Below are 8,115 nucleotides of genomic sequence, written 5' to 3' on the forward strand. Positions count from 1 at the left end.
TTGGGGGCGGGCAGGAAATGTCCAATCCTGCAATCAGCTGACTCAATACCAGGTTGCATTGGGCTATAAAAGGCTTGCCTCCGCAAGCATACAGTACCTGCCAGCAGGGAGAACTGGTGCCAAGTTTGCAGCAAGACCCTCCACCTGCAGGGCCTTTAAACATTATTTTTTTGTGATCTACAGCTTCTATCTCCCTTGACAACTTTCAGGAAGTAACTCTCTTCACCCACCCCTCTCATCTGCTGAATCATCTTCTTGGAACCACATCACTGCCCCTCCCAATTCAGCAGTGTGTCTGGATACAGCCAAAGAGCGGTCCCACGGTTCAGCGATACCTCTCCTCCAGGCTCTTTGGGAACGCCGGGAGGTACTCTTCCCCAGGGATGGAAGTAGGAGACCCTCCTGCTTGACCAAGAAGGCCTGGACAAACATCACAGAGGAGGTGAGCAGCCATGAGGTCCGGACACGATCATGGGTGTAGTCAGGGCCAGTGAGAGAAATCATGGGCCCTGGTGCTTCCCCTGTTTCCAGGCTCCCTAATCCCTTTCCTTAAACCCTCCCCTGCTGTCCCCAATTCTACAAAAACTGTGTCAAATGCGCTCAAATAATAACGGCTAGAGAAACAAGGTAACTTATTTTTTCAAACAAAACTTTGCACCAATACTTTATACTCAGAAAAAAGCCCTCGCTTCCCCTGAAACCTTAGGCATTTAACGTGATCAGACAAACACTGAAACACTTTCATTTTATTTAAAAAGAGTTAAATAAATGTACAAGTTACTTTTAAAGGGGAGAGCTTCTCTGCATTTGCTCCAGATGCTTCCAACACATTTATTAACACCAGTGGATGGCACAGGGTCAGATCCAGTCACTCCCTGCCCCATCCCCCAACTCGACCTCTAACCTCCACAGGCTCAATGATTGGGGGATGGGGCAGGTGGTTTTAGGATCGGTCAGTGGCGAGTGGAAAGTTTATGAACGAAGAAGGCTGGCACTGCAGCCTTTGGGACTGCAGCAGCCTGTCTAGGGGAGGCAGAAGCCCCACCACCCACTGCCATCTCTTGCCACCATCTGAAACCCCTGACCGCTATCTCGTCGCTTGCTTTTTTAAGATTATATTTATATTTCATTGCTCACCGCACTCTCACACTTAACAATTTTTGCAGAAGCAAATTGATGGCAAGGGAAAAGCTGACAAAAGAGAGTGGGAGGACTGTTGGGGATCAGGCCTCTGCTGAGATCCAGGCTAATGACTGGCCTTTGGTTTCAGCCACAATAAGCCAGCTGGAGATGCAGAGACAGGCTGGGGAAAACCTGACAGAGGTGCCAGAGACTATGCTGAACCTTGCACGTATGGTGTCTTTTCAAGCCTTAACTTCTGCCTTGGCTCCGGTATGTGAGTGCTTGGCTTCCTCCAAGGAGAGGTAGGTGACTGCCATGAAAGCCAGGTCTAACATGCAACCTACATGTGCGAGGATCCGCATTCTGTCACTCTGGACATGGGCTGAGTGCAACAGTAGCTAGGCCAGAAGGGAATGAGGCACTTGGACCTCCCTCCAGGTGCCTCTTCACCTCAGTGATACAGGGAGGTGCCATTGCGGACCAAGAGGGGAAAGTTCCAGTCAGCCCCCTAGTGGGCATCCTCTCAGTGCACTTCCAAGGTGATCGTTCGCTCCTCATCCCCTTTGCCAGTGACCTCAGGGACTCCAGTAGGTGGGCCAAGGAGGGTGTCCCTGCACCGGGCAGGAAACCTCCAATAGGCCGAGACCTTCAAAGCGTTTGACCACCAGAGTTTGTCCACCAAGATCATCACAGGTAATGGGGCCTTGCTCCCAGCAGCCTTTCCCCGATCAGCTGTTGATGTTGAGGTTGCACCAGGGCAAAGCGGGTGTAAGAAAAGAATTAAGACATAATGAGAGCACAATAGCAGCACCGTTGTTGGGACACTGTAAACTTATGCACATGTACATATATCACATTATATTTTGTTTACTGTGTGTATTGTGCATTTTTTGGGACGTCCTCATTCAGAGGGCATATGGCACTGTCGTGCTTCATGGCTGGCAATTGTTGCTGAATGAAGGCACTGAGGGACGTCTCACTAGTGTAGGCAACAAAGGGCCAGTGAATTGGAAGTCACTCTTTACTGGATGATAATGTGTGTAATGTGGTTTGTATTCTCGAGGCAATGCAACATCACTGAACATGCAGCATTTCCCATAAATGACATACCAAGGAGATTGGCCAAGGTTATGTACAAGCGTGAGAACTGATGTGCTGCTCGTGCACTCATGCTCTGTTAATGTGAGCAAGGAGCAGAAAAATAGCTCATAATAGCTTCAGTAACTTTTGTCCCTGCACAAAGCTGGTATCCTCGGGTGCAGTCATCTCTTTTTATCATGTCTGATAAAGGTTCGCTCCCCTTGGCCTTCTAGGGGTAGAGGATGTGGGTAGTGAGGTAGCTCTAGATACAGGCTGGCAGAGGTGGGCGCACATTCAGATCAGGCAAAAGTTGAAGGCGAGGTACTGATGGTCATGTAGGTGGGAGAAACAAATAAACATGAGTTTTGCGCTGACGGTGCTGGCATGTCTCTACAAGGCCCTGGCATTTTGGAGAAGTGCCATGTTATCTCTGTCCTCTTCCTCATATTCCTCTCCATCATCATCTCCTCCATGTACTCGCATCGCAATTCCTCTCCCCTTTGCAATGCAACATCGGGCAATGCACAAACTATGACAATCCTGGATACTCTCCGTAGCATATATTGTAATGATAATCCGGATCAGCCAAGGTAGTGGAAGCACATTTTCAGCAATCCTGTTGTCTGCTCCATGATTGCCCTGGTCCATGCGTGTGCTGTGTTGTAACATTCGTCAGTGGAGCTGTGGGGACGGTGTCCTCATGGGGTAGCTCTTGTCACCCAGAATCTAACCCTGCACTATGGCAGGGGTCTTAAAGAGCTGTAGCAGCTGGGAATTCCATAAAATGTATGAGTCATGGGCACTCTCTAGGAAATGAGCACACGCCTGCATAATTCTTTACCGGTGGTCTCACACTAATTGAAAGTTAAAGGAGTGAAATCCCTTCCAATTAATAATTACAGCTGGCTGTTCCCAAGAAACTCTAAAGGCTACATGAGTGCAGGCAATGATTCCCTGTATCTGTGAAAACTGTGTGATGGCCCTGCAGCCACTGCTCTGCGACCTGGCTACTAGCATCTATTGTGAATCGAATGAATTCATAGGCCCTTCTGAACAGAGCATTGGTTGTCTCCCGTATGCACCCATGTGTTGCAGCCTGAAAAATGCCACATGTGTTCCCCGTAGAGCTCTGGAATGAGCTGCTGGTGTAAAAATTTAGAGTCGCAGTCACCTTGAGGGTGACCGGCATGGGGATCCCTCCAAATCTGTGAGACTGCATTTCTTGTTGAAGGAGCACTCACTGCTCAGTGACCAGCTCCTGGGAAAGTGTTAGCCATCTCTAACATTGCCTGTCAGACATCTGAAGGTTGCCCAACTGTTGTGTTGTTTGAGGAGCTGACCACCGCCACCCTCTTCCCTCCTCACCCTTGCCGGTACCGAACCAACCAGCTTCTACTGCTCCCCTCCCATGTGCCACTGAGTTAGACAAAGACAAAACCTCAGCTCAGATCCAAAGGTTGAACAATCTCACCTGGTGCACGCCACCTAGAAGCTGTTGGGAAACAGGAGGCATGAGTTTCCTGTGTGCCACTGACTTTACCTTGAAGCGCAAGACTTGAGTATTCATGGTATGCAAATACATGGTAAATAAATTCCCGCCACCAAGCAGCCTGATGCCCACTCCGCCACTGACAAGCCACCCACTTAGCTTCCCAAACTCAACCTGACGTAAGAAAACCAAGATTTTGGCTCTTGCCTAATAAAGTCTCATCATCCACCTCGTTTCCGGCTTCTTCAGACCCACCCCTGTGTTCACTTGCTTCTGCTTGGATCCAGATCTACAAACAGATGAACATGCATCATTTTGACTGATGATAAGTGTAGGCTCCTATTCCTGAAGGAAACTTGGATGAGCACACTAAATGGCCCCACAAGGACACTGTCCGAAATAACACATGGCCCTGCACCAACACCAAAAACAGATGAACTGGTCATTATCACAATGCTTTTTTGTGAGCTCTTGCTGTGTAAATTGTCCATTAAACAACACTATTTACAAAGTACTTAATTGGCTGTAAAGCACTTTGGGACATCTTTGATGTGCTACAGGCACAGGATGTCATATTGCACTGAAAGTTATACAGTGGTGGTCGAGAAACAGCGTCAGCTGACTGGCCACGCCTAGAATGTTGCAAACCGTTCCTGTAGGCATTACACATACCTTTCTGACAATGACAATGAGGGACAGGCTTTTCAGGCTCTGGGACAACAGAGAAGCATCTGCAGAGCTATGTCAACTGCTGCAGATACAGGACAGGATTGGCTTTCTGCCTCCAGTGATGGTTGTAGCCCAAAACTTAGTTGCATCTCTGCAATGTCGAAATTTTGGAGAAGATACAATGCAGTAGCAGAAAGAAAAACTTTTTCTGCAAGAATCTCATGCAGCACCATCTCCACTTCAGTAACCACCAACCAAGGACAGGTGTTGTTACCTGAAGACCCTTGCCTGCATCTTGGGCTTCCTTTCTCTTCACTTGTGCCTGTTTCTTTCTAGATTCTGCCTCTTCAGCCTTAGCAAAGGCTGATACTGAGCTTAAATATATTTTGAGGCTCTCTTAAGTCTTCAAAGTTTTATCACCTTATTGTGGCACTCCCCCTTAATTGTTCTCATTCCTCCAAAATTTACTTGTGCAGAGCTTTCTGCTTCCACCGCGAAGGCTTCCTTGACCTGTCCAAACCTGCTGCCAAAGTTATGCTGATGAGCTGATCCAGGAAAATTGGGCCCAAAAAGCAAATTCCAGTTGAAGCTGTCTAAAATCTGCCAATAGCCAATTCAGCATTAATGATGCCAGTACCAGAAAATCCATGCTAGTACCTCTAATCAAAACAAAAAGGGTAATGCAAATTACTAAATTTGTATCAGATCATAGTAACTCTAGTCCTTGCCATTAGGTCAATCTGATCATCTATTTAAGTATATAATCAAAATATAAGACAAACATCCACTTGTTTGGTTGTTCAAATAAGGAACCTTCATTCTAAGAAGTACAGTGTAAATTTGTATTTAGAAGTATTTTCCTCAATTTGAAAAAAACATTCTTTTTTCTTCACTAGAAGGAAAAGTATTGCTGTTTCAGTCATCACACTACCCCAGCAGTGAAAATCCTCCATCAGTTCCTCAGCGCAGAACACCCACAGGAACAACATGCTTATCGCTTGTGGTTTTGTTTTATGAATAATGTTTTTCCTGGGCCATTGTTTTTTTTCTTCAAATAGAAGCTGCAATGCTATTGAATATCAGGAGTCAATAGTAATTGGTCATTTATTCCGAGGAAGAGGCATAGCATGATGGTTTTTACACTGAACTAATTAATGAATTTAGTAAGCAGTTACTTTCTATCTACTTCAACGAATTGGCGCAATATTAAATTCCTGCGATATTTTTTCCCTTTTCAGACAGTGTATCTAGTCAGACTTTAAGGGGGGATCAGCATGATTAGGTGAGTCTCTACAGAATCTTCAGACTTGTACTTCTCAGAATAATAATTAGATCATGAGTAATACTTTGAGAATGTGTAGCTCTTTAACTATTGAATGAATGTAGCACCATTGTACGAAAGTATGCATGAAAAATTTACAGATTATGACATGTTGTTTTGTGAATTCTGAACGCTCTATAATTACACAGACAGTAATATAGGAGCCTCAGTAGATACGTTAGACACAGTTACCAAGGCAAATAGGATCATAGAATGGTTACAGCACAGAGGGAGGCCATTTGACCCATTGTGTCTGTGCTGGCCATCTGAAGAAACAATTCACCCTTGCCTTTACCCCGGTAGCCCTGCAAATTTTTCCTTCATTGTTATAGTCAAGCATTTTTGTAGATGACATTTGGATCATAAATCACCCAGGAGTTACAGATGTTGAAATCTAAGAAAATGGAATGCATAATGACCACACTCTAGTCTTCAAGCAGGCCACATTTTATTATTCAATTGCCAACCTCACCAGCAATATTACTAATATTGGACACTTTATTCTTTTGTGGGATGTGCACATCATTGGCAAAGCTAGCATTTATTGCCCATTCCAAATTGCCCTTGAACTGAATAGCTTGCTCAGCCATTTCTGGGGGATGTTAAGAGTCAACCACAGTGCTGTAGATTTGGAGTCACATATAGGCCAGGATGGCAGATTTTCTTCCTTAAAGGGCATTAGTGAACCAGATGTTTTTTTTTAACAACAAAAAAATGATATTTCATGGTTACCATCACTGAGATTATATTCCAGATTTTATTAATTGGATTCAAATTCCACCAGCTGCCATAGTGGGATTTGAACCCTGGTCCCCAGAGTCTGTGGATTACTAGCGTAGTGACATCACCACTACCTTCCCCTAAACAATGTAAAGCAAGTAACTTATCTCTTTACAATTTAGCATGAAATCATCATCTTAAATTTATGAAAACGGTGACAAACAAGTTGTGCTAGGACCAATCTATAATGAGGCATGTACTTGGATACCAATTCCCTATCCCCCTTTTGTCTTTGTCTTAATCCATTACAACAACTAGCAACATTTATTTTATTTTCATTTCATTTGTCCCTACTTTATATTATGGATTTAGCAATCTATACATGGGCAGGATCTTCTGATCGGCAAGCGGGGGCGGTGTCCACTCGCTGACGCGTAAAATGATGCGGGGTGATGTCGGGTGGGCGTCCCAACGTCACCGTGTGTCATTTAGATTGTCAGTTCGGCAGGCGCGCAGCGGAGTTGCCTGCACGCCTGCCGAACTGTCACGGCCACATAAGGTCTTTAAAAAAGTAATCCAGATAATTAAAGGACCTGCCTGTCCAACCTTAAGGTTGGCGGGCAGGCAAGGAGGCCAGGCAGCCTTTAAAAAAAGCATGAAAACTCATCCACAGGTGGGATGAGGTTTCATGAGGGATTAAAAAATCTCAGAACATTTCAAAATAAAAGTTATGGACACGTCCCAACTCATGTGACAATGTCACATGAAGGGACATGGCAGCAAAATTATTTTCTCACCTTTATTTAAAATTTGAAATCTGAGCTGATCTCCCTGAGGCAGCACTTTGCCTCAGGGAGATCTGTGCACTCTTTCATGCACATGTGCAAAAGAGAGCACTCCTGGCTGAAGGAATCCCCCCCCACCCCACTGCATAGGGAGAGCACAGCGCTTCCTGACAGACGTCGCGCTGGGTGGGCCTTAATTGGTCCGCTGACGTAAAATGGCCAGAAGCTCCCGACCATGGGTGCTGATCGAAAGCCCGCCCACGCCCGTTCCTGCTCCCGCACATCCTCCCCGACCGGGGGGAAAATGTTGGCCAGGTGAGCTTCCTTTCTGACAAAGTCTCTGTTCCAATATTTCAACACTGCAGCAACTGTCAGTGTCACTTTCCAGTTTTAACTATTCAATATGATTAAATTGCACTGCCTTCACTCAGGTAAGATTTCAAGCCTCCCCAATCATCATCATCCTTTGTGAATCGAAGAGCTGAAAAGCATTGTAAAGCCCCTTGTGTTTTCCTTTCCATTTCAGGTATAATTGTTTAAGTACTGATGATGGTTTAAGAGTGGAACCGACTTGGAGATGCTACAATGTGTGACAGAGTGAGGAAACTAAATTGAACCAACAATCATGGCCTTGATTTCTCTCTTGGCGGTAACTAAAGCAGAGTTACTGTGAATAAAATGGAAAAAGCATCAAATGGCGAAATTCAAAATTGCAAGTTTCTTTTTTTAATGCTAAATAATTTAAAGCAAGGGGCATCTTTAAGTAAGTCTTTTTTATTCATTCACTGATGTGGACGTTGCTGGTAAGGCCATCATTTATTGCCCATCCCTTATTGCCCTTGAGCAGGTGGTGGTGAGCCACCTTCTGGCTGGGCCAGAATTTTACATTGCAGGATCAGGCGCGTGGCCAACCCGACCTCACGTGAAAT

At 45.2% G+C, this 8,115-nt stretch overlaps 1 long non-coding RNA gene across 1 annotated transcript; it reads left to right on the forward strand.

Annotated features, from left to right (window-relative positions):
- Positions 1–260: 260 nt before the first annotated feature.
- LOC121284718 lies at positions 261–7,889 on the forward strand. Its single transcript, XR_005944533.1, has 2 exons — positions 261–442; positions 7,713–7,889. It is a non-coding gene; the product is annotated as an uncharacterized LOC121284718 (long non-coding RNA).
- The last annotated feature ends 226 nt before the right edge of the window (positions 7,890–8,115 follow it).

This window comes from Carcharodon carcharias, chromosome 1, assembly GCF_017639515.1.
Source record: "Carcharodon carcharias isolate sCarCar2 chromosome 1, sCarCar2.pri, whole genome shotgun sequence".
NCBI lineage: Eukaryota > Metazoa > Chordata > Chondrichthyes > Lamniformes > Lamnidae > Carcharodon > Carcharodon carcharias.